The following is a 25,705-nucleotide window of genomic DNA, read 5'->3' on the forward strand; positions in this document are numbered from 1 at the left end:
CACACACACACACACACACACACACATCATCCTACACACAAACACACACAACGATGCTTCACTTTTAAATCATAAAATCAGAAGCAAACCACAAAAATCTAAATTCTGGCAAAAGTCATCTACAGCATTAACATCCTCTCCCTTGAGAAAACGGGAGAGGTTGGTTGTTAGCGGGACAAGGGATCTTTAAGGGTCTCGGCGACAGCTAGGACAGAAGTAAAATCACTGTAGGGTTATCTGTGTACAACCAAAAGATAACAGATGAAGGAGGGCCACAAGTACTCGCACACCAGCAAAACACCAGGGAAAACCAAAACCAAAACACATCTGTTGGGCAACACCAGTAACTGAGAACGTATACTCAACTTGGTAAGTAGTATGCATCTGACTCTGGGCCGAGTGTGCTAAACACATCACTTTATCTCATATTTGATACGTAGGTTACCTGAGAGTTTTACCCGTGTTTTGCAAAGAAGCTAAATCTTAGAGGTGTGTTACAACTTTCCTGAGAGGACCCAGAGAAACTTGGTAGAGATGATGATACATCTCCAAGCCAACGACGAGCCTCAGGCTCACAATTAAGCTCATGGATTAAGCTTTCCGCAGAGACATCGAGTGTGTGTTCATGGATCTGGATGCTCTTCCCTCACCTCTCAGTCATGTTTCAGAAAATTTTATAATAGTGACTCACACGTTTCTAAGCTTGTATTTTGTCATTTTTGGTGCTATCGCCAGTAAGAGTTTGCCCTCCCACTCCGTGTTCTAACCAGTTACCGTGGGTGATCAGACGACCCAGTGATGTGTCTACGACTTGGCACTGACTCCTGAGCTGAGCTGTCTCATTAGCTTTCTAGCGGATTCCCTTGGTTGTTGCAGTCCAGGTGAGCACGGAAATGCTGACAGCTTCTGTCTCCCCCGCACCCCCACCCCATTCCTTTGCCAATACTGGTGCGTTTTATGGCACGGGGGAAGGTCCATAATGTGTGTGTGTGTGTGTGTGTGTGTGTGTGTCTGTGTGTCTGTGTGTCTGTGTGTCTGTGTGTGTCTGTGTCTGTGTGTCTGTGTGTCTGTGTGTCTGTGTGTGTCTTTAATCCATTCCTGGCAGTGGGAACTCTGTGTTGTGAGCACAAGGCTACGAAAACTCTTGACAGATTCCAGAAATCAGGAGCGGTCTGACGCTGCTGTAAAGCAGAGCACAAATGAGGGAGTCCAAAGACGACGAGGACATGAAAGGGAAGCTGGGCCCCCGGAAGAATGACAGGCCATTAAAAGACTTCAAGCAGGGATGCACTTACAAAATTTCCATATCAGATAAAACCCCAGTGTCAGCCTTGGGAAGGACTGTTGGAGGGACGTAAATGACAGAGGAAAAAAATGTTTGGGACTTCCGAAGCCATCTATGGAATAAGAAAAAAAAAAAGGACGTGAATCCGCAAAGAAGGAATCCCGCCCCATCCTCACCCCCAACCCCGTTCCTTCAGCTTCCTTCTGGCTGTGCTTTGGGACCAGTCACTTGGTCTCTCTGACTTTCGATTCCTCTCATCTGTAACAGAGTAAAACCACCAACTGGGCAGAACTGTGAGGCTTAGTAAGTGAATGTGTGTACAGCGCATGCAAGGAAAACAAAACAAAAGTCACTCTGGGACTGAAATGCAGCCCAGTGGTAGAGTGCTTGCCTAGCGCGCACCAGGCCTTCAGGTTCCATCCCCAGCTCTGGGGCAGGACAAGGTGTTCCTTATGAGCTTGACATGGGCAGTAAACATGAACAGGAAGTGGAGGCCACAGATCCCCGGAATGCATAGACATCGGACTTCTCTGAATGACGAGAGAGAAGACAAATCTCGGCATTTCACACTTCCATGGCATCCCCCAAGCTCCCTGATCCTCTGCTTTCTACTTATTCTTCCTGCTCACCCCTCATGGATACACCCGCCTCTAAGAGGGGTGTGGATGATGTTCAATATGCAACACAGCGTAACCAAACTACATGCTTTAAACAGTTTTATAACAACTCAACAATAAGAAGGGGGTGGCGCTCAATTCTAAAGACGGCCCAAGGACTTGAATAGATAAGCTTCTACAGGTGATATAGAAATGGTCTACAAGCCCATCGTTGGTGCTAGAAAAATAAGTCAAAGCTACAATGGAGTACCACTTCAAACACACTAGGATGCTGCCATTAAAGATAGGAAATAAAAAGCCCCCCCCCCAAAAAAAAAGAGGAAAACAAAAAGAAAAAAAAGGAAATAAAAAGCCCTGGAAAGATGTGGAGAAATTGCAGGCCCCCCGCCCCCCCCCCACATTGTGGGTGAAAGTGTCAAATTCGATGTTTACAATAGAAAATAGTTTAATGTTTCTCAAAACTCTACACGTATTACCTTATGACTTAGCAATTCTGGATTTACTCCCAGAAGAGTTTTTTTAAAAAAAAAAAGTACATGCACACATGTTAAAAAGCACAATGCTAAAAGGATTGAAATTGTCCAGATGTCACCAGGATGGCTACATCAACACACTGTGGTATACAATATGGAAGAGAATGGAGTTCTAATGTTTGATACAGCATGAAGGACCTCAAAAGTATCACGCTAAGTCAAAGAAGCCGGGCCCAGCGGGTTACAATAATGCACAATCCCATTTACATAATTCCATTTCAATATCCTTCATAATTAATTCCATAAAAACAGAACAGATCTGTCCTTACAAGAGGCCAAGGGAAGGGAGACTGGGAAACAATTTGGTAAGTATTCAGTTTCCTTTTGGAGTGAGGGACATGCTGAACCAATTATCTAATTAGTGATCACTGCACATTATGAATGTGCTCAATGCGACTGAAATGTTCGGGTTTTTTTTTTTTCAATAGCTAATTTCATGTTACTTCAATTGATCAAAATCAGCCTCTTCCCAGAAAGTAGATGTGATTGACCTGCTAGAGTTCACAGACACCCGCTTTGAGTCACCGATGAATAACAAATGGCTGGCAGTCAACCACTATCTATGATTATGGTTAGAACTTTTAATACCAACTCAACAGTAGTCCCAACAAGGAGAGTGCCGTCTCCCACTGGTGAACATCAGTGATGCCCTTAACTAGGTAAATCATACTGGAGTCAGGTTTTCCTTCGTCTGTCTTCCGACAGTCCCGCACCCTCTCAGCCCTGCGCATGCTCCAGAAGACTTCTCAAAGCAGTTTTCTTCTTCTGAGTGGCTTCATTTCCTTAGGCCGAGGTATCTCTTTAAAAGTCCTCCTGAGGAGAGGCCAGCAAGGTGGCTCAGTTGATGCCAAGTCTAACAACCCCATTTCAATCCATCCCCAGGACCCACATGGTAGAAAGAGCAAACTGACTCCCTTTAAATTGTCCTCTGACCTCCACTTACATGCCACGGCACACATGTACACACACATAAGTAACAACAAAACTAATGTTTTTAAGAAGTTAAGTCTTCCCAGATGGTCCCGTGAAAAATATCACCCTTCTATGTTTTTAGCTATGAACTCCAGTCGGGAATTACACCTCTTTTGTTCACCCCTACACTAGACATATCATATGCTGAAGAAACTCAGGACTTGAGCTCCCAGCAGACTAGATTTCTTTCTTATTCTTTTTTTTTTTTTTCTGTTTTGATTGCTGAGGAGTACAGCAACATTTGCATAAAATGCCAGGTAGGTAAATTATCTTAATGTTAACTGCATAATTACCCTGTGAGTAGAGGAGAGGAGACTGCCTGGGAATGAGCTAATGTGTCTCTTTCCATTGCCATCCTCCTCCCCAGACAACCTCTCCCCTCCTACATCCACAGAGCACAGAGCGTGCATCTCAAGCTCTTCCACCTGCCGCTCCTCTGCGACTGCCTAGAGGGGAAAATTCTAGATTGTTCTATAATCATGCACCATAGCTTGAAAGGCAAAATAACATTGTCATTTATGTCTTTCAGCTCAGAATCCAAATGGCTTAGTTACGTGAAGAGAAGGCAAGAGTCCAAATCCCACCCTAAGAGCTGTCGTCCGGCTGTGGATAAGACACAGCTCTTTGGGCCTCTCTGCTGGTTAGTTTGATACCAACTTGATCAAGCTAGAGTCACTGGAGAGGAGGCAAGCCGGTGGGCCATTTTCTTAATTAGTGATTGACACCGGAGGGCCCAGCCCATGGTGGGTGGGGCCACCCCTGGGCAGGTGGTCCTGAGATCTATAACAAAGCAGGCTGAGCAAGCCATGAGGAATAAGCCCGTAAGCAGCATACCTCTGAGGCCTCTGCATCAGCTCTTGCCTCCAGGTGCCAGCCCTGCTTGATTTCCTGTCCTGACTTCCTTCAGTGATGAACAGTGATTTGGAAGCATAACCCAAATAAACCCTTTCCTCCCCAAGTTGCTTTGGTCATAATGTTTCAGCACAGCAATAGTGACCCTCACTAAGACAGCCTCCTAGGCAGATGCAGAGATCCACGGCCAGGTGACAGGCTAAGCTCTGGGAATCCAATCAACGAGAGAGAGGAGGCGGGAGACGTCGGGATCATGATGGGAAGATGTACAGAGATGACTTGGCCACACAGTGGAAGCCCATGAACTGTAGACTAGTGGCTGTGGAGCCCCCATGGGACTGGACTAGGCCCCCTGGATATGGAAGACGGTTGTTTGGCTTGAACTGTTTGGGGAGCACCCAGGCAGGGGGATCGGGATCCGTCCCTGGTGCATGGGCAGGCTTTTGGGAGCCCGGTGCTTGTGGTGTGACACCTTGCACAGCCTTGGTGCAGTGGGAAGGGGCTTGGACCTGCCTAGGCTCAGTGTGCTGGGCTCTGCTGACTCCCCAGGGGAGACCTTGATTTGGGGGATGTGGGGATGCGGGGTGGCTTGGGAGAGAGGGCTAGGGGATGGGAGGAGGGGGGATCTGGGAGTGGTATGTAGAGTGAATAGAAAATTTCTTAATAAAGAAAAATGAAAGAAAAAAAAAAAGACAGCCTCCTAAGTTATTGATTAGATTTGGCAGCGTGAGACAGGAACCCCACGTGACAGCAGGTGAACCGTATGGAGATTTGTACCTTGACGTTACAGAAGTGTGCAGGCTCGTGACTGGGACTTGTATGGCGCAGTCACAAAGCCACCAACCTCCTTTCTACTTTTCTCCATCTCCCCCGGGGTGGGTCCTGTCTTCGTAGCCCATGCATGATGGCTCCGGAATCTCCATCCACCTCACCGAGATCCCAGGTCCTAGGCCAATGGAAAAGCCTGGGGTGCTGCTCTCTGACCCCTTCTGGTGGCCAACAACGTATACTAAATACCACCCTCTCTTTGGTTGTCTTCTGGTTTCGTGTGGCTCATTACACGGTACTGAGAGCTTATCCCACAGTTAAATCAGGATGTGCCAGCCTCCCGGCTTTTACTCCATCTTTTCTATGAAATTGGTACACTGGAACAGAGAAGGTAGAGTCTTCCTCTTCCCTCCATTTGGTCAAAATATAAACAAATCCAACTTTAAGGAGAAGTGGGGGGGCAGCGAGAGGGGCGTGGCAGCGAGAGGGGCGTGGCAGAGAGGGGCGGGGAGAATAGGGGCGTGGCAGGGAGGGGCGGGGCGGGGAGAGGGAAAGGAGAATTACCCACTCGAGTTTCAGTTTTTCCTCAGTTCAAGTAATTCCATGTTACCCAGTCTGACTTCCCACGGAATGTTGCCAGTACTAGAAACGGAGGTGGGATCATTTGATTGTTCTATGTAAGCCAACACCCCAATCTAGCCTGAAGACTCAAGAAAGCTTCTACAGGTAATAATTACAGACAAGAGAGATCCCCGAAAGGGAACGACGTTTTGACACCACCAAGACTCACCGTGTGTAGGCGCCGGTGGGGTGTCAAAGTCAGTTCGTTCAAGGGAAGAACACAAATTTGCCACTTGCCGGGTGAACTGCAGCAAGGTTGGCGGCATCTCCGAACATGAGTGTCTTAATCTTCATTTTCAACCAATTACCATTTACTTAGTGTGTATGTGGGGGTTGGGGGGACACACGTACCACAGCACAGGTGTCAGAGGACAATTTGAGGGAGTTGGTTCTCTCCTTCTACCGTGTGGGTGCCTGGCTTCTAATGCAGGTCCTCAGCTGACAGCAGGCGCCTTTACCTATTGGGACATCTCATTGGCCAGTTTGTTTGTTTGTTTTGAGACAGGGTTTCTTTGTGTAGCCCTGACTGTCCTGGGACTCACTCTGTAGACCAGGCTAGCCTCGAGCTCAGAGATCCCCTGCCTCTGCCTCCCGAGTGCTGGGATTAAAGGTGTGTACCACCCTCTCCAGCATAGTTTATTATTCTTAAAAGGCAAAAAAGACAATTATATCAAAGGGTTATGGAGCACTTTAAACTGTGGATGTATATTTCAAGACTGCCTGTGGCTCACACCTATAATCCCAGCACTTCAAAGACTGAAGCAGAGAATCAAGAGCTTGAGGCTAGCCTGGGCTACATGGGATCAAGAGCTTGAGGCCAGCCTAAGCTACATGGGATCAAGAGCTTAAGGCCAGCCTGAGCTATAAAGGATCAAGAACTTGAGGTGAGCCTAGGCTACATGGGATTAAGAGAGCTTGAGGCCAGCCTAGGCTACATGGGATCAAGAGCTTGAGGCCAGCCTAGGCTACATGGGATCAAGAGCTTGAGGCCAGCCTAGGCTACATGGGATCAAGAGCTTGAGGCTAGCCTAGACTACATGGGATCAAGAGAACTTGAGGCCAGGCTAGACTACATGGGATCAAGAGAGCTTGAGGCCAGGCTAGACTACATGGGATCAAGAGAGCTTGAGGCCAGGCTAGGCTACATGGAATCAACAGCTTGAGGCCAGCCTGGGCTATATGGTTAGACTCTGGGAAGAGAATAGAGAATGAACAGGCTTTTCCTGCTCACTCAATGACAAAACTGTCTCAAGAACAAAGCCAAGCCATGGAATATATAATAACCCTCCAAATAGTTTTCAAAACTCTTGATTACTAAGTGAAATGAGTTGATAAATGAGCCTCATTAATTTGGCTCATATTTAACAAATGTTACCAAGTTCTGTTGTTTTTCTTATCTATAGTTTTTTTTACCACAAACTTCCCCCGTGATTCAATAGCATACATGGGTCCTCATGGAAAACTAAACCAGCTCCAGTGATAATCATCGAAGAATATGTCTTCCAAGTACTGTCTGGGTCCTGGGGGGGGGGGGCTGGAAATTATTTCCACAGCAAAACAAATGTTAAGACATTGGACAAATTTTCAGAGAAGGCCTACTATGCAGAAGACACTGGGACGATTCGAAGGCAAACAGGCCCTATTCTGATCTGGAAGGGCGATCCTCTGCTTACCAGGCGAGCACAGTCAATCCCTTCCCCGTCCGGCCTGTCCTGTGGGTCTCGAATAGATCAGACAAAATACTATGGGAAGAGTACAAGTTGTTTTTTTTAAATTCCGTAGACAAAATGCTTGCTCTAAGAGATAACAGAACAAAATAAAGGTTTTTCTGCACCTCCTCTTATGGCTGCCTGTTGTTCGAATTCAGCAGGAAATGACTCAATTACCCTTTTCTAAATAGACGCCATAACTACTTACACAGAAGACCAAGGCGCAGAGGCCCTGGCAAGATTGTTTACAGAATGAGGTACTTCATATTTTATACCAAGCATGATGACATTTAAGCAACTCCAGGGAAATACATTTTTTTTTTCACCGTACTAGACAGGCTGCGTTAAGAATTTTTATGTCGTGCACTGGGTAAATTCCATGCAAAATTATTTCCCCTGCGAAACAGAAGTTTGACCGTGCCCTGGTCCACTGTTTTATTTTTCATCCCAAAAGGCTAATCTAAAATTTGACCCTATAAACAATACCAGCGGACAATGAGCCCAACACTTGTGCTACTCTCTGGTATCCCAAGTCCCCAGGGACGAAGGAAGCCACATCACTTCCTTTCATCCCTAGGGAGCTATTTATAGCCCGGCATGCTAATGAAAACCCTAGTGACCCGGGAAAGTTACTGTGCCTTTCAGAGTGGATAATAATTCAGGATCAACTTCAAGATGTGCACGTGTGTGTTTTCAGACACATTCACTCAGCTCACGACTGTGTCTCATTCAGTGTGAAAGAATTCCATGCTCTATATTCATTCTGGTTTTCACATTACCGGACACTGCCGAATAACTGAAGTTCTAAGAATACCTTCAGGGAAATTCTGGACCAAATGTAGGTAATTGCAGTCTAAAAAGTAAAAAAAAAAAAAAAAAAAAAAAAAAAAAAAGGCACAGAATTCTTCCTGAAAACTTAATGAGATTCAAAGGTTATATAAGAAAGTGAAACCAATAAAATTGGGGGTGGGGGGATCTGAGATCAGTTTAAATGTCAGCTATGTGTACCTGATTAAAATGATGATGTAGTTGTCTTTATCATAGGTCTGCATCACAGTTGCAAGGCTTTGTGGGGTTTTGTTTTAGGGATCCAGTTGATCTTCCCACCCTTCCAGGTGACTCTGACCCCTGGGCCGGGTGGACGAGACCTTTCCTGAAATCCTTCTCCAAGAACAGTCAGTGGGCCGTGTGGTGGTGGCACACGCCTTTAATGCCAGCACTCGGAACACAGAGGGAGGCCATCTCCAAGCTTGAGGCTAGCCTGGTCTACAGAGCAAGTTCCAGGATAGCCAGGGCTACACGGAAACCCTCTCTCGGAAAAAACAGAAAACAGTCAAGTGGATGCAGCCAGAATTCTGAAGTCAGGCAAAGCTGATTGTGATTATACAGATACAGAAACTGAGCCCAGGCAAAGTGAAAAAACGTGTCTTCAGGTAACGGGAAGAAGTCACTCAGTGGACTTCTCTGCTTTATGGTTGCATCAACTAAATATTAAGAAGGAGATGAGCAATTACCTCTGACTCTAGGTAGTCGATGCACAGTCCAAGAGCAATCGTGATGAGGTGTGCTGAGCGACACCCTGTGAGACACAAATGCTGTTTGTGACCTACAAGAGGAGGATTAAGAAAACTATCAAGGCACGGTGGATGGTGCCCGCCTACAACCCCAACGCTCCAGTTGAGGAGGCAAGAGAATGGTAGATTTCAGGTCAGCCTCGGGGCTACATGGCAAGTTCCAGGACAGCCTGATTTGTATAGCAGGACCCTTATTCTAAACCAAGAAAAGGTAAATAATGAATAAATAATTTACACACGCCCGAAGTCACAAAACTAAGAGAGCCAGCCTCTGTAACCTGATTGTCTTGACCCCTGAGTCTACTTGCTTAAAACCACCAAACTGCCTAATCAAGCCTCTTTCCCACCACTCGAGGTGACCCTTTTCCGTAGACAGGCAGGCATTTAAGAAGGGATGGGGCCCGGATGCTCCAGGAAAAGGGCCGCCCCCCACGTGTTAGCCCCATAGTCTCCCTTTGTTCTTAACTGTACTGGTTCTTATCCATCGGTCAGAAACTAGATTCCTCTGGGAAGCAGGAACCTCAGAGTTAAGGAATTGCCTCCATCAGATTGGCCTGTGGGCAAGTCGGGGGGGGGGGGCATTTTCTAGATCAATGATTGTAGTGGGAGAATCCGGCAACTGTGTGGGCCTTGTCACCCTGGGCAGGTGGGCCTAGGTGTTAACATTCTGTTCCCCGCCCCTTGGGACCGCCCTGAGTCCTGACATAGAAGCCTCTTAAGGAAAAACTCCGCCCATTCCCCCCCTTCCTTTCCCCTCCCACCCTCCCCCTCCCCCATTGTAATAAACTCTCCATGCAGATGCATGGTCCCAGTTGTGTATCACTGGCCGCCACCGCTGCATGCATCTGCCCAGCCCGCTGCATCTTGCCAGCAGGGTTCCCTGCACACCAGGATACCCTCGAGAGGCTCCCAGCATAATAAATCGTAAGACTAGATCGTGTAAGAAAGCCAGCTGAGCAAGCCATGAGGAGCAAGCCACTGAGCAGCACTCCCCCGTGGTCTCTGTCTCAGTTCCTGCTCCTGGGTTCTGCCCTTGAGCTCCTGCCTGCCCGAATGTCATGGATGATGAAATGCAGGTGTAAGCCACATAAACCCTTTCCTCCCCAGGTTGCTCCGGGGTGTCTGTCACAAGCGACAGAAAAGCAAACTGGAACGCTCATAATGCTAACGCATACAGAAGAGCAGAGAAGTATTTTGAAGCCCGGGCTGGAATTCGGGTTCATTTTACTAGGTGACTCTGCTCCCAGATCTGAACTTCACCAGAGCCTTGTTTCCCCCCATTTTACAAAAGAAACAGGCAGGATCTAACATCGGGAGGTCGCCCCTGGAGTGAAATCTATGAAATGGAAAGTTCCAAGCACAAATCAAACCCTGCCCTCTCCTTCCCTCTGACTTTCCGCTCTGAATATAGTATAAATCAACACCCACTAAACAGAAAAAAAAAAACACTGGTTCTCAGCAAAATGCTGACCTTTCTTCTTCTTTTCTTCCTTTTTCTTTGTTTATATTTGTTTACTCGTCTCATTTTTTGTAGCCCAGGCTGGCCGCAAACTCAAGGGGTGGCACGCACCTGTGATCCCAGTACTCAAAGAGGTGGCGGCAAGAAGATCATGAGTTCAAGCCCAGCCTGGACTTCAAAGCAAGGTGAGAGAGAAGAAGAGAGTTTCAGTTCTACAGCTGGATGACAACGTTTCTTTGAACATCTTTTCTGTTGATTTGTACAAGTGTACAAATACATCCCCCCTTTTGAGCATGGCACCAACTAAAGACAAGTATACTTCCTAATTCCATGACCTCTAAGTGCTGTCTCAGATGACCATCTCTACCTGCAAGGAGTTAATGGGGGCACCACGTTTCTCTTTCCAACTGGCTCTCAAATCAGGACACAGAAACTTATTAGTTTTGAATGCTCTGTCTAGCTCTTTTAACTTAAACTGTTTATTTACCTTTTGCCTTGGGACTTTTTACCTTTTTTTTTTTTCCCTTTTCCTTTCTTGCCTTCTCTGTCTGTCTGTCTGGGGCTGCCTGGCTTCTTGCCCTGGGCATGTCCCACATTCTCTCCTTTCTTCTTCTTCTTCTTCTTCTTCTTCTTCTTCTTCTTCTTCTTCTTCTTCTTCTTCTTCTTCTTCTCCTCCTCCTCCTCCTCCTCCTCCTCCTCCTCCTCCTCCTCCCCCTCCTCCTCCTCCTTCTCCTCCTCCTCCTCCTTCTCCTTCTTCTTCTCTCATTCTTCTTGAGCCCAATTTCTCCTCCTATTTATTCTCTGACTGCCAACCCTATCTATCCTTCCCCTGCCTAGCTATTAGCTGTTCAACTCTTTATCAGACCAATCAGGTGCCCTAGACAGGCAAGGTGAAACAAATGCAACACATCTTTGCATCATTAAACACACATCCTTACATCAACAAATGCAGCATAAACAAAAGTAGCACACCTTTACACAGTTAAAGGAATAATTCTGCAGCATAAACAAATGTAACACATTTTTACATAATTAAACAAAATGCAGCATAAACAAAAGCAACACACATGTAAAGTAATACACCGGTAAAGTAATACTCTGCAGCATAAAGAAATGTAACACATCTTTGCCTAGTTAAAATACTATTCCACAAACACATGAATAGCTAAGATACTGTGAGATAACGTACTGATCAATTTCCATGGGAGCAAACAATCTTGCTTGAGGTGTTAGGGACTAGTTCACAGAGGCAGTGACATTTGAGTTCAGCCACAAAGGATGAGTTAGTTTCTCCAAGAACTGATGAGCATTCCAACATCAGGGTCAAACTACGAGGAGAATAGCATGATATGTCTGTGACCATAAGAATGTCACATCAGGCTGGGCGGCAGCACACGCCTTTAATCCCAGCACTCGGGAGGCAGAGCCGGTGGATCTCTGTGAGTTGGAGGCCAGCCAGGTCTACAGTCTCTAAAGCTACACAGGGAAACCCTGTCTCACAAAAAAAAAAAAAAAAAAAAAAAAAAAAAAAAAAAAAAAAAAAAAAAAAAAAAAAAAAAAAAAAAGAGTCACATTAGAGAAGCCTCTCTCCTTTGCCTTGGTCCAGATAATTAAAAACAGATAATTGCTTTCAGGGTTACTCTACTAAAGGCATTCAGTGATAGTTTTACAAAGCCAACGTGTGGTATTTAACTATCCCAAAGCCACCATTGTGAAACACTTACGATTCCGAACAATCCAAGTGCCTCCTTTGTGGGCTCATCTATAATGAATGAGCCGCTACATTAAAGATTATTGAAGAGTGTAAGCCTGTTTTGCATGTATAAGATCGGTAGCTTTTAAAATATTGATGCATCTGTGTGAGTCAGGTGACTTGAATTTGTACAGCGAACTAGGGAAAGAAAATGTCAAAGTTGAGCAAATGTTAAATGAACTCTCTTTAAAAAGAATTTTTTTTTTAACAGATAACACTCAAGATGAACTAATCTACAGATTCATCCTGAATTTCAACATGCATAGAGCTGAGAGGATGGGAACAAAATGGCAGGAAAGACTTGAGGAAAAAAATCCCGAGTTAACTCCTTAGGACTTGTTGTGTGACCCACATTTCCCTACTTCTTGTCCCCACCAATCACTTTTTACAAACAGGCAGAAATATGATCACCACACATGGCACCTGTTTTGGGTTGTTTTTTTTTTTTTCTCTCTCTCTCTCTCTCTTCTTAAGTGGCATCTGTCCTTTGCTGTCCATGACATCAAGCAGACACTAGCATCTTTACCATAGCCGGTGCTGTGGAGTCCTTAGAGACCAGGGCAGACATCAGCATCTTTACCATTGCTGATGCTGTGGAGTCCTTAGGGACCAGGGCAGACACCAGTATCTTCACCATAGCCGGTGCTGTGGAGTCCTTAGGGACCAGGGCAGACACCAGCATCTTTACCATAGCCGATGCTGTGGAGTCCTTAGGGACCAGGGCAGACACCAGCATCTTCACCATAGCCGATGCTGTGGAGTCCTTAGGGACCAGGGCAGACACCAGCATCTTTACCATAGCCGGTGCTGTGGAGTCCTTAGAGACCAGGGCTTCCCCGGACTGTGTTGTACAGTTGGGCAGTCTGTCTGTCTTGCCTTCTTTCTTGGCTTACCTCCTCCTGGAGAGAGAGGACAGAGGCAGAGGTCATTGGGCCCTGAGGCTGGCCAGTGGGGTCACTGTCAGTGGAAGCCTCACTGGTCGCTCACCACCTCGACTTCCCACAGGACTCACATGCCAATTCTTGAGCAGAGATTTTGAGAGGCACAAGTCCCTCCTCTACCAAAGACTTGCTCCTGGGTCCACCTGCCTGCCTTCTTGTTGCCTGACATCTCTGGACCAGAACTCATCTGAGAAGCCTTGGGTCCATCACACAGAGGTGGCTTGGCAAGCTGTTTCTCTAGGGAAGGCTACACTAGTCTAGACTTCAGAAACACACCCGAGACTGATGGGTCAGACTCTTTCATGCCACAGTGTACACATAAAGGTCAGAGGACAATGCGCAGGAATCAGTTCTCTCCTTCTACTATGTGGGTTCAGGGGATCGAACTCAGGTCTTCAGGCTTGACAGCAAGCGCCTTTACAAGCTGACCTATCTCACCCAACCCAAATTATAAGGTTCTTGATTTTATTCCTATTTGGAGTGTGTGTGTGTGTGTGTGTGTGTGTGTGTGTGTGTGTGTGTGACCAAAAAAAACAAAACACTGACAAGTCCTAATGTCGATTTTTTATTTTTAAAAATGAAAGTTTTAATAGCCCATCTCAGGTGACACTATGCCCAGTTCCATCTTTTTATTTCGCGTATTCTATTTTTCTCTGGAATAGTAATGGCTAGCATCGCATCATGTGTCTTCTATGTACGTGCCTTCATTTTGTTTCCAAATACACTGTAAAATACCTATTCTTGTGATATCCATTTTCCAGAAGAGAAAATGAATTCCTCCCACCCACCCTCACCCATGACTTTCACTACTAAATGTTACTAATTCTTCAGGCTACACTCAAATCCTCATCTGCTTCAGAAAGATTTGATTGGCACCACTGACCTAGACAGGCAGGTCCTATTCTCTGTTCCAATGCAGCCAGAACATCCATTCCCCCAGGAAGGAGGCTAGCAGGAGCCTCCCTGGGCTCTCCCCTCAAGCCTTGAGTTATTCCGTCCACTCTCCTTCCTAGATGCTGCATATGAGATACGTCATTTTCCATGTGTACAAGGATGCAAGAAAGACAGAGAAATGCCACCCTGGGGGAACGGCTAAGTGCACGGGTTCCAAGGTCACGAGTCAGTCGTGGGACCTTTGGCAGCGTAGACCTCATTCAAATAGGTTACAAGTGTGGTTTTCACAACAGTGCGAGGTAGGTGGCTCTGAATCCTGTTATCAAACAGAGGGGAAATGGCAAAGGTGACAAGTGGCCCTGTTTGATCTTCACATCAACAGTCTAAGAGCCATGATCGAACCCAGAGTCCACACTTGTCACCAAGACACCGCACGCCTGAGCCTTTCTCAAGGCTTTTTTGAGGGTTCTGTTGGATGTGGTAGATCAAACTGTGTATATTTGTTTTTCATATGTGTGTGAGTGTGTGTGTGTGTGTGTGTGTGTGTGTGTGTGTGTGTGTGTAAAGATGTTTTTATCCTCTCAGAAGCTCAAAACCACCACCGTGACCACTACTGTGTTTACTCAGTGGTACCAGTCTAAGAAACCGTGTTTCTGCACTCACCACACCACCCCCAGCATGTAAAGGGACTCGCGCCGGCCTCTACTGAACCAGAACCAGGGAAAGAGAGTCGTTGCCATCCTGAGGTAGGGGAATCAGCTGTCTGGCGGCCTCTCCTAAAGGGTGGATTCTACAATTGGATATTCCAACGGATCGGCTCCCATGGCATGGTGACCCAAGAGGCATTTGTAATCAAACTATTGTGGCTTGCCGCCACTGCAGGGACACAAGAGACCAGCTAGAGACACAAGAGACCAGCTAGAGACACAAGAGACCGGCTAGAGACACAAGAGACCGGCTAGAGACATAAGAGACTCGCTAGAGACACAAGAGACCAGCTAGAGACACAAGAGACCGGCTACATCTTGCAAGGGTCACCAGGGCTGAAGGCACCTGCACCAACCGGCATGAATCCCTCACTAAACAAGCATGTTGGGAGCCATTCTTAATCTGTGAAATGCTTGGATCAGGAGGCTCCCTGATCACGGGGTTGTCAGGCGAACTAAATGGGGTAACCTGCAAAGTGAGTCCACTGTTCATGTTGCCGCCTCCCTCGCCACGCTCGCTACTCGGAGCTTAAGGGTTGGGTAAATACCTTGTAGGAAGAGAACAGTAGCATTTCATAATGTCACACAGACTCAGCCTGAAAGGAAAATTCAGTGTTTGCAGAGCTCTATCCCCCTGGATTACCTAGCAAACCTGAAATTTATTAACCTTTTTAGTCGGTTTTTAGTACCAGTGTAAGGCGACTTTTTTTTTTTTGCATAATCAAGAAACCTCCTCCCGGCAGCCAAATAAAAGGAGGCCAGGTGTTCGGGATTAAATATGCATTATCCCACCGCTGGCTTTCTGGAGATGGCGTCAGGCATCTGCTCTTTCATAATGCATGCCGTTTCTAGAAAAGAGAAGGCAGAGACCGAAAGGAGCGGACGATAAAGGAACGGCAGGAAAATAAGGAGCTACTGGGAGCTAGGGACGATGACTGGTCGATGAAGATAAAGGCCGGTTCTATCTATGGCCAGTTTCTGGGCTTCTTTTCCCCTTTCCTCAAAAATAGTCCTTCTTCCTGCCCACAGTGAATCGAATAGACCATATCTGAGGTCCCACAGCAACATCCATATGTCTATTTGGAGGCACTAACTTATTTATCTCTGTGGCAAGGCTGGACTGGCCCTTAATCATGCGATACACAACCACCAAATTCTCCAGAACCATCTTTAAAAAAAAAAAAAAAAAGCAGCCCCATCCACAATATCGGGTTGTTGTTGTTTTTTTATTACCATTTTTTTTTACAATGACAAGATGAAGAAGTAATTTACAACACATGTATAACACAGAAAAAAAGGTTGTTTCCTTAAAGTAAAACGGAATCATTTCTGTTAACAATACTAATAGGTTATATTTCAGCGGGTGCCCTGGGTGCTGGGACCAGGGTGAGCGCTTAACACTCATAGAACCTGAGGTAATGAGGCTTAAGAGATTGAATAAGTGGACTGATGGTCCACACCTGATGGTAAAAATTAGACATCAAAGGCAAGTCTATCTCCAAACCCTGAACTCGGAACCTCTGCCCTATATCACTGCTGTAAGAACTGTGAGTAGCTTCACGGCCCAGGCCGAGCTCTTCCAGGGAGTACAGGAAGAAAAACAGCCCATGGGAAAGGCCAAAGCCATCGCACCAAGTATCCCACACGGAAGAATCAGGTTGCAAACAAGCCCTTTAGACTCTGGAGGCGGCCGTCTCAGGGTGCCCCAGGAAGCCGTTCTCAGACTCGAGTATTACTGTGGAGAGCCTGCTGTAATTTCAGAGTTTAATAATATGAAATTGGACCTAGGATCCAAAAACCAACCCATTTCAAAACTACAATAGCCCTGGAAATGAGCGGTTCCATTAGAAGCGAGACCATTACATAGCCGTCTCTGTGTGGGGGAAACAGACGCTTTTACTTTGGAACAAATACAAAAATACCTGTATATTTTCAGCCAGTATAATCTCCTGAACTCCTTTTATCCAATTTCCCAATTTTGTCAGATATCTGAAACTGAAATAAAGCTTCCCTCAGCCCACTTTCTCATTTACCTTAACTCTGCAACAAAATTATTCTTAGCCTTTATCATCGACCTATTTCTTAGGCAGGATTTCAACAAGAGGTCAAAAAACACAAGGAAATGTTCCAGAAACAAAAAGACTTTTGTCTTCTTTTTTCCCCTCTGCCATTTTTGCACAAAATACATATTATAAGGGAGATGATTTAAAAGTTACAAGTTTACAGGGACTAGCGGCTGATAGTCAGCAAGTATTCGAAACAACTGAAGATAGCATGCATCAGAATCATGTCAATAGCGATTGCATATACCACAATTTGGGAAAGTCGCATGGTATTTGGCACAGGGAATGTTTTCTCTCCCTGGGCCAGTATAAACACATTCTCAGCTAAAAATATTTATTATATGCTCATGCATTTTCGGTGTAGAGATACTCTCTAAGATGCCACTGGGGTCCTAGAATAAATAAGGAACACAGAGATCTCTGCCTTCAAGAAACCTTTGGTCTTTTGCTCTGTGTGCTGTTTCTAGTCTTTCGGTTTTTTGTCTTACTGAAGGTTAAAATAAAGTTCAAACTGCTCCATCCCCGCCCCCCCCCCAGTGATGGTTAATCTTCATTATCAATTTGGCAAGATCTGGGCATGCCTGGTCACCTGCGAGGGTGGTTCCAGATAGGTTTAACAAGTAGGGAAGACCCAACTCATACGTGGCTGCCGCCATCCTGTGGGCTGGGGTCCCAGAGAGAGCAATAAGGAGACAGTAGATTAAACACCGGCATTCACACTCACCTCTCTGCATCCTGAGTAAGGATACAATGTAACCAACCGCCTGGGTTCCTGCCTCCACACGCCCTCTGCCATGAGGGACCTTTCTTTATCTTGGACTAGGAGCCAAAATAAACAAACAGTTCCTTCCATAAACTGCTTGGGTTGGGTATTTATCAGGACAGCAAGAAAGTTAACACATACACTCCTTAAATAGCATTGCCATCCCAATTCATCACTGCACCAAAAACAGCCAACTCTTTCACTAGCAAGGGAGACGTCCTTCCTCAGTACTAGAGGAGCGACAGGAACTTCTCTACTAGACGCTTAAATTAGCTCTTCTGTGCCTTTGGTTTCTAGTTTGTGTGAGAGCTCACACGTGTATGCACGTTTGTGTGTTCATGTGTGTATCTGTGTGTCTGTGTGTTCGTACACGTGTGTGTGACCACTTTCTATCAGCAAGTTAAGACACAAATGGCAAAAAAAAAGTACAAATAATGTTCCAAAATCTTACAACAGTGGTTCTCAATCTTGCTAACACTATGATCCTTTAATACGGTTCCTAACATTGCGGTGAACCCCCCCACCATAAAATTATTTTGTTGCTACTTTATAACTATAATTTTGCTACTGTTAGAAATCATAATGTAAATACCCATGTTTTTTGATGGTCTTAGGTGATCCCTGTGAAAGGGTCCTTTGATAGCCCCACTCCCAGGGGTGGTGACCCACAGGTTGACCATTGCCAAGGTTTCAGTAATACGGTATTTTCAGACCAAGGATGAAGACTAAGAAAAAAAATCCCAGAACCTGCTAAGGAGATTCCGAATTTTGAGGCTAGGTTCTGGAAAATCATGGCAGAGGGAAATGTGTAGAGACCCACAGAGGTTTCCTAGTGAGAACTTACTCAGGGTCCCAGAATCGGAGCTTGCTTTCCTCAGCAGGGCTGCATAAGGGGATGATCTGACCACAGGCGTGGTTACCAGGTGTTTGGAAGGGTCTACACTTGGCTGTGCGGTGTGCTTTGATCTAGCAAGGGGGAGGTCTTTTGCCCCGCCCCTTGGCACTGTTCTAAAAAACCCTTTTGAAGAGACAGAAAGGTGAATTTTGATCCAAGTCTTCCCAAATCTATCTATCCTATGTTTCTGTCTCCTCTTCGCTATCTTTCTATCTAAAAGTTTCTTATCCCTCTCTCCTCCTCGTCAGAACCCTTTAAAGGTGGGAGCTGGCCTTCCAAATGAAGAGTGGGAAGAGTTTGGGGGAGAGAAGTATCACTTCTACAGTGGTAGAAGTTTAGTCATCGTGGGGGCGGGAGGAAGATGGCAGTGTTCTGAGCCTACCTACTGTAGACAGAGCAAAAGGGGAGTCAATGGAAACGGAGCAGAGGCTGGCCCAAGGAGCCTGCTGAGGCGGCGAGAACAGAGGACCCAGGGGGAGACAGGTTCCTTGGCTTCTCACGGCTAGTCTGCTCCCTGAAATCCAGCTAAGTATGGGCTCTGGGAGCCAACGGATGATCAGACTGAGTTGATGTAATCACTGCTACAAGGCCCTAAATAATGGATAAACCTTATTTCTTTTGTGCCTTTTTTAATAGCCCTGTATAAAAGGACCTCTGGAAAGAGACCAATGTGCCTTTCCAAGGCTTAGTTTTAAAATGCATAATGAATACAGAAAAGTATCACTGTATGGTAAAAACCAATACATCTCATTCTCCTACCAAAGTATGACTTGAAAAAAAAAAGAGGCCGGGCGGTGGTGGCACACGCCTTTAATCCCAGCCCTCGGGAGGCAGAGCCAGGCAGATCTCTGTGAGTTCGAGGCCAGCCTGGTCTACAGAGCGAGATCCAGGACAGGCATCAAAACTACACAGAGAAATTTTATCTTGAAAAAAACAAAAAAAGGGGGGTATATTGGGCCCCCAAATCCTGTGAAATTACCTAGACCTACATTAGAGAGAGTTTAAATAGAATAATAATAGCTAAGATTTAATAAGAACTTATTATGTTTGTCTCTGCTAAGCATTTCTAATATATATATATATATATATATATCTCGTGTTGAATCCCTGTAGCACCCTCTGTGACAGACGTCATTAATTTCATTTCATGGGAAGGAAGCTGAGACTGAAGAAAGTTATCACCTCCAAGATCCTTCAAATGCACAGTTCTATAGCAGTTTTCAAAATGTATATATTTTATATATACATATGTACATATACTTACATATATATACACTCTGAGGTTGGCACTGTTCCAGGAAGAGGCAGGCATCTCCTCGTCTCGTGGCAGCCATAAGAAGTGCTTATTTTTATTACCCCTGTTACATTTTCAGATACACAGAAAATCGGTCACAGCATGCCAGTAGTAGGTCTCAACCTTCGTGATGCTGTCGACCCTTTAATACAGTCCTTCAAGCCGTGCTGACCCCCAACCACAAAATTATGTTCATTGCCACTTCCTAACTGTCATTTTGCTGCTGTTACGAATCGTGATGTAAAGATCTGACATGTAAGATGTCTGATATGCAATCCCTGTGAAAAGGTCATTTGCGCCCCCAAAGGGGGTCACGACCCACAGATTGAGAACCACTGTGCTAGAGTCGAGCTTTTTTTTTTTTTTTTTTTCAACCCATGTGTTCAGGTGCCTGTGAAGATCAGAAAATAAAGTCAAGGGAACGCTCTTTAATTTAAAAATGGCTTAGCGGATCATGTGGCCTATCCAGCAACTATGAGCTAAATCCCCAGGTGCCCTGAAAGGAATAAACTATAGTATAAATTTCCAAGGAGGAACACATTGCCTCTAGCATATAAGCTTGGTATATGAAGCTAAAAATCCCCTGGGTCGAAACTGAATGCCATTTATGAGATGTTAAAGTAGGATATGTTTAGTCATTTCCCCTTTTTGGAAAGAGGCATAGTTGGCGTTCTGAAGTAAAGAATGTGTCTGCTCCGTGGCGCAATTCACTACCAGCTTCCACGAGCACACTGATGTAGACCTTTAAAGGACCCCAGCTCCTCGGTTTGCTAAAGCCACAGGCAATAACTAGCATAATAGGATACGGCTCTGTTTAGTAGAGAGGAGACGCGCCACAGAAAACCCTCTCTAGAGGCTCACGATGCAGCTCGGTGGGACAGAGCCATAAGCAAGGGCTTGGCTTCCGTCTCCAGCGCCACACACAGACGCACACTCCATCCTGTGGTCACACTGGCCTGGTATGGCTGGCACGTATCCGTATGATTTGTGGTGTGTTTCTTTTTCTTTTTTAAACATCTAGTCATCTGTTAACTTATGTGTATGTGTGTGCCTGTGTGAGTTTATGTGCACCACCTGTGCTGGTGTCCTTGAAGGCCTTGGAGCCGATTTGGAGCTGGAGTTACAGGTGGTTGTGAGCCACCCGATGTGGATGCTGGGAACTGAGCTCAGGTCTTTTGCGAGAGCCAGAGCCATAAGCACTCTTAACTGCTAAGCCTCCTCTCCAGATTCTGCCCACCCCACCCAAATGTCATCAAGTTGGCTTAGAACTTACTATACGACATAGGCTAGCCTCAAACTCAAGATTGCCCTATCTCAGGCTCCCACGGGCTGGAATTACACGTGTGTGCTACCGTACCCAGCTCTGCTTTCTGTGTCTGGTACCCCCCAACTGTAGAACAGGACTGTAGTGCCTCAGAGAAGGGCAGCCATGCTCAGTAGCACGATGTAAATGTAAATGCTGGCCATTGTCCGACACACATTGGTTGCTGATAGTGTTCTTAGCTAGCTCTTGCCTGGCTCCATAAGAACCCTAACACTTTCTCCCTGGCATGTTCTTAGCACTGAAAACATTCTTCTTCATCTTTGTGAAATTATTTACAGTTGCTCTCTAAGCTCAAATCTTGAAATCCAGATGTGGGGACAAGGTCCTGTGTCCGTGAACTCCTGATGCAGTCTCTCAGAGAGCATCGTCCCTAGGAGACGTCTTCCAGCTGTCCAGCCATCTAGATCCCATTCATCGTTTGCAGGGCCCAGTGACAAATGGAATTGTAAGAGTCCTTGTCAAAAAAAATTATTAAACGCCAGTGAGACGAGTCAGCAGATAAAACTCCTCGAAGGACAAGCCTGTCAGCTTGTTCAATCCCCAGACCATTTCATGGAAGGAAAGAATCAACCCTCAAAAACTGTCCTCCGACCTCCACCCATGTGCTGTGGCAAGCACACATCCTCACACAAACACAACAATAACAACAATAAGCAACTTTTCATTAGAGGATTGAGGCCATAGCTCAATGGCAGAGCACTTGACTACTAGTGCGTATGAGATCCTATATTCCATCCACAGCATTGTAGAGAAAAAAACAAAACAAAACAAAAAACGAAAACTTGAAGATGGCTGATCTTTGAGCTAGGCTCCCCTTTCAGGGAGAAGCTAATATTCAGGATGAAAGCTGCCTGGCCTGGTTACATTGCCGGGAGATGGCCTGTGGATCCAGGCAGAGTCGTGATCACCCGGGGAACCCAGGACTAGAACAGATAGTAAGAGAGTTAATGACCTGGCACTGCTCAGGAGTGAGGTCGGGCCAGGAACCGAACTTGATTGACACTGATGCTCTGGCACCAACTCAGACCTTCAATTCGATTGTTAGAATTTAAGGAGTTTTGAAAGACAGCACTGTTTCTAAAATCTATCCTATAAAATTATAACCAACAGGGTATTGTTTTAAAAAGTAACACGGAGACCATGACAGACAACACCGGTCACTCAAAATGCAGAGTCGTGGAGCCCAAGTCACAACTGACCCATCTAGCGCCCAACTGCTGCACCTCGGGGTCAGGGACCATTGCTGGAGGGGACCAGGGAGAGTGGAAGAGCCAAAGGACAAGGAGTTTGCTGTGAGACGACACACTCAAGTCTCACCGACGTGGCCGTGCCAACGTGAGCTGAACAAGGACGACACCCACAGGCCACGCTACCATGGCAGGCAGAGAGCTCAGGAAGCCTCCCCTACATAAAGAACCACAGGCGCGCTGGAGAACTATGGCGGCGTGCTCCATAGTGAGAGCCGGAGAAATAGTCTTCCCAAGGGACGAGCCCACCAGTCCCAAATGTTCAGCCCTGAACACACACATACACATAATGTTATACAGACCGAGCAGGATGACTTCATACATTTAAAAATACATGTGCACGTATGTGTGCGTGTATAATAATAATTAAAGAAAAGGGGGCCATGAATTTGAAAGAGAGCGAGGAGGACTAGATGGGAGGGCCTGGGGGAGGAAAGAAAAGTGGGGAATGATATCTCAAAAAAAAAAAAAAAGGACAAAATGTGTTTTTTAATAAACACTCTGAGTATTTTTTTTTTAGAATGATATAACCTAAAATAATAGGCAAGTGAGAATTTGTCACCTATGCCAAAGGGCACAAGGGTGTTGTTTGTGTCATTTTCTGTAACTACCACACCCTACTGCTGAAACCCAAGACTCATCTGAGACTCCTTCCTTCCCCCCACCCCTTAGTCACTTCATAATCACCCAGCGTCAGAAACAGCATTTCAGTCAACTGCAGTGACATGAATTTATACTTCCTATTCCCGCCACTAACACAAGAAAGATCAGCGGCTAGAAAAGCGAAATGGAAAGCAAGGGCTTCAGAACTCAGGCCCGTTTCTCCCATTAGTATGTTTAACAAACTATAAAATTACGACTTGAACTTGTTACCCAGGTTTGGAAAGGCTTACAAGTTTTGTGTCTGTCTCACAAACAGCTGCCAGGCTGTGCCAGGCTGCCCGCCGTACTCTGAGAGACGTGTCTGGTAAAGCCACCGTAAATTGAAAATAGCGGAAGTCCAAAGTGCATTGATAACCCTAGCCCACCAAGTGTGGTGGGTAGCTCAGCCATACACTGCATTGCAGCTGTGTCTGCCATCCCTCAGGATCACGTGACCTACTCTCGGCTGCATATGACATCACTGTACAGCCTTACTAGCCTGGGAAAGATCTGCCTTCAAAATTCTCCTGACTGGGTATTATTTTCCTATCATTGTAAAGTTAAAAAAAAAATGAGTCATCGTAAGCCAGGGAATGTTTGTACCTTTAACATCTCTAGGACACCCCGGTTCTTTCTTTAGTCTAACTCCTGCAGGCCTTCATCAATTCTCCTATAAACAACAACCTCCAAAATAGCCTCCCTGCCTTCCCAGTCTTACACCCGTCCAGTCTACCTCCGAGATAGAGCCAACTAGATCTTTGAATCTCGAATTGAGTTGTGTTATCCAATGTCTGAAACCTATCAGTGATTGTCTATTGCTTTCAGGGAAGAATCTAGAACTGTGCAGTCTGGTGCTTGTCTCTTTGTTCCCACGACCACATCCGCATCCTCACGCACTGCCCCACCACACAGCCCCTCCCACACACTCACCATGCACATACAGCGTGGGTGGTGCCCCCGCTCCTGCGTAGGTGGTCCTGGATGGTATAAGAAAGGAGGCTGAGCAAGCCATAGAGAGCGAGCCAGGAAAGAGTGTTCCTCCAGGGTCTCGTTTGATTCCTGTTTCCAGGTTCCTGCCTTGAGTTCCTGCCCTGGTTTCCTTCAAGAATGACCATAAGCTGTAAGCTGAAACAAACCCTTTTGGCCATGGTGTTTATCACAGCAATAGAAAAGCTAACTAAGTCTACAGCAAACCAAGAAGCAGAACAGGTAGGACCAGAAAAAGGGATTACAAACAACCTTCAAAAGCCTGTCCCCCACACCAGGTAGACCATCCTTCTTCAGCTTTCCACAGTTTCCCAAAATGCAACCAGATGGGAAACAAGCATTCAGAACACGAGCCTGGGGACTGGAGAGGTGGTTCAGTGGTTAAGAGCACTGTCTGCTCTTCCAGAGGACCCAAGCCTGATTCCCAGCACCCACATGGCAGCTCACAGTCATCTATAACTCCAGTTCCAGGGGCCTGAACACCCTCTTCTGGCCTCCAAGAGCATTTCACACACATAGTGTACAAACACACGTGCGGGCAAAACATCTAGACACGCAAAAAACAAATCTCAAAAAAAAGAGCCTGTGAGAAGCACTGCACATTCATAGCATAACACACGGGTCTTGCACACCCTTTTTTTTTTTTTCCACATGCCCATGCACACTCCTTCCTGTGACAAAGCTGCACACTTTTGCTCCTATTAAGCTCTCTAAATGAAGCATCTTTCTCCATCTTTTCTCCCAAAACAGGAGACTGGGAGAAAAGGAGGAGGAAGAGAAAGAAAAAAAAAATGACCTACATCCTTTTTCAAGATTCAGTTCAAGGGTCATGTCCTCTGTGAACTTTATCTGACTCCATCTCTCTACCCAATCCCTGCCAGAAAAAAAACTCTTATTTACCGCTCTGTGCAGTCACTGTGCCCTGTACATAAGTCAAAAACTGTAATGCTCATTGTGCGGATGCCCAGGTCTCTCACTACATCTCTAAGTTTCTCTGTACAGAAGGAATGTATATGTTTCTTTGTGTTCTTTCCTCCAGCATCTCCACAGTTGCCAGCATGCTGTAAGCATTTGCAGAGGGAAGGAAGGTAAGAAGGTGGAAGGAGCCAGGCGGTGGTGGCGCATCCCTTTAATCCCAGCACTCAGGAGACAGAGCCAGGCAGATCTCTGTGAGTTCGAGGCCAGCCTGGTCTACAGAGCGAGATCCAGGACAGGAACCAAAACTACACAGAGAAACCCTGTCTCGAAAAATGAAAAATAATAACAATAATAAAGTTGAAAAATCAGATGAAAATGTGACAGTATATATACCCTGCAGAGGAATTTGGTTTATACTGGTTGTAATCAATCATTTAAATGGTGTCATAACAAAACCCCTAATTAGATTTGGGGAGATGGACCAGGCAGGAGTATGAAGAGCAGTTTTAACAATCCTTCATCTACACAGACTAGGAGGTAGAGAAGAGATACGAAGAAGTGACTGACTATAAAATACTTCAGGGGTGAATTAGCAAGCCTTTCTTGATTAATAAAAAATGTGGATGGCTTCAAGGTATCTGTCTTATTAACCTTAGTGTACACAAATAATTATTTGATACATGAAAACTGCTATAAAATTAGTGCAGAAGTCAGATCTTGGGAGAGGTAAGGTATCTGGGCCTCAGCTTCCTTGACAGGAAGTAATGACATTTATCTTCCGGGATGTGATCGGGATTCAGTAAGCTCGTGCGGGAGAGGTGTTTAGCATGGGCTAACACAGTAAGTTCTTGCTAACGCTCACTACTAGTATTCTACTTAAAATGTCT

The 25,705-nt window shown here is 45.7% G+C and overlaps 1 long non-coding RNA gene across 1 annotated transcript in view; it reads right to left on the reverse strand.

Annotated features, from left to right (window-relative positions):
* LOC119086192 overlaps nucleotides 1-17,731 on the reverse strand; it is a 39,918-nt gene extending 22,187 nt beyond the window's left edge. The window contains exon 1 of the long non-coding RNA XR_005089418.1: nucleotides 17,473-17,731. This is a non-coding gene — a long non-coding RNA (uncharacterized LOC119086192). The remainder of the gene's footprint in view (nucleotides 1-17,472) is intronic.
* Between the last annotated feature and the right edge of the window lie 7,974 nt (nucleotides 17,732-25,705).

The sequence above is a fragment of the Peromyscus leucopus genome, chromosome 18 (genome assembly GCF_004664715.2).
Source record: "Peromyscus leucopus breed LL Stock chromosome 18, UCI_PerLeu_2.1, whole genome shotgun sequence".
Classification (NCBI taxonomy): Eukaryota; Metazoa; Chordata; class Mammalia; order Rodentia; family Cricetidae; genus Peromyscus; species Peromyscus leucopus.